Source organism: Suricata suricatta, chromosome 5 (assembly GCF_006229205.1).
Source record: "Suricata suricatta isolate VVHF042 chromosome 5, meerkat_22Aug2017_6uvM2_HiC, whole genome shotgun sequence".
Taxonomy (NCBI): Eukaryota; Metazoa; Chordata; class Mammalia; order Carnivora; family Herpestidae; genus Suricata; species Suricata suricatta.
In genome coordinates, this window is record NC_043704.1 from 150,528,678 (window position 1) to 150,530,213 (window position 1,536).

Consider the following 1,536-nt stretch of genomic DNA (forward strand, 5'->3'; position numbering starts at 1 on the left):
GCGGAGTTCTGCAATCTGCTTTTACCAGGGTCTTATTAACAGGAGCGTGGTCTGCCACTGCCATGCACATGACTCTTACCTGGGACCAAAGTACCAGATGGGGATGCATGAGGGCTTTAAGTGTGGGTACAGAAGAGACTGGTGGTCCCAGTTGGGGCCAATCTAAAAAACAATGATTCAATGTATGTAGCCTTTTTGGGCTGTGGAAGGTAGAATGATTCTGCAACCACAACCAATTTCCCCCTTTAATCCAAGCTGTCAGACACGTCAGTGGCCAAGAGTGACTAAAAGGCACAGCATTTAGGTTCCACAGACACTCTGGGGCACAGGACAGCCATCCTAAATTCTGTTCTTGCCACATGTTGCACTGCACACACGGCCGAAGCCAGGCCTCTAACTGGATTCATGCAGCTCTCATATTAGCTACTGCAATCATCTGCCTACAGGAAGAGGTAAATCCTGACCATAGTGGTTGAAACGCGCACGTGAATATAAACAACCATGGGCCAGGGGTGAATGCATCTTTAACAAGGATCAAGAAAAGAACAGGGGACTCTCTCTATTCTCTTCCTGAGCTTGGGGGAGGTGGGGGGCGGGGGAGCCAATGGAATTAGAAATCCAAAGGCTAATTAGAAGGAAATGCACAAGCTGTCTTCAAAAATCACCTAATTTCAGACTCAAGGAGAAACAGACATAAATTATTCAGTCATGAAGCAGCATAGGAACACATCATTGAGAGAGAAATGAAGGGCCACACTGATGGAGCAAGAAAATGAGAGGGATGTCCCGAGGAGAAAAGTTGCAATTTTAACCGCCAGGGCTAGAAGGAAGGACAGGGTCCTTCTGGAGGCCCTGAAGGGTAAGAAAACAGACAGCTTCTGCAACCTCCAACAGGCTGTTAAATATGAGGGCAATTGTGCGACACTCCTTCCTTGAGACCTAGGGCAGCTGCCTCTCTGTGTTATGTAAGATGTTGTGCAAATTTGAGAATGGAAAACCGGCACTGTGCACACCCACCCTCACTAGAGTTTCTCGGTCACACTGCTAAGGTAAGGAAGCCGGTGAGGCCCATTTCCTGAGAAACGTATCTGAGGACCTGATGGCATCAGGATTGCGCCAGAAGATGCAGGCGAGGCGAGACAGGACATTCTGGAAGGGAGCCTGGCCACAGCAGCCCGGCCTGGGCCTGATGAGATGCTGGACCACCAGAAGGCCACCTTGATAAAGGAGCACCCATCTGAGCCTTGACCGAGGAAGTGAAGCAGGAACACTTCCTCCTCTCGTTCAAACTAATCTCCTTATGCTACACGCTCTGCCAAGATTTTACTTATTTTGTCCAGAATAACATCTGAAACCCTGGGGCAACACTGAATCTCACTTGCAAGGACAGCACTTGACACAAAACTAAAACTCTAATATGTGATAAAAGGATGAATCCATATGATGATCACACAACCACATAAATAGCTATTTCGGGAGAATTTTTAACGATCCAGGAAAATGTCAGGTTGGGGTGAAAGCAAACAACAAAGTAAT

General features: G+C 47.5%; 1 protein-coding gene across 1 annotated transcript in view; it reads right to left on the reverse strand.

Moving 5' to 3' along the window:
• The window catches only part of LOC115291293 (anoctamin-10), a 41,717-nt gene that overhangs the window by 39,838 nt on the left and 343 nt on the right, over positions 1 to 1,536 (reverse strand). The gene's annotated exons all lie outside the window — the stretch shown is intronic.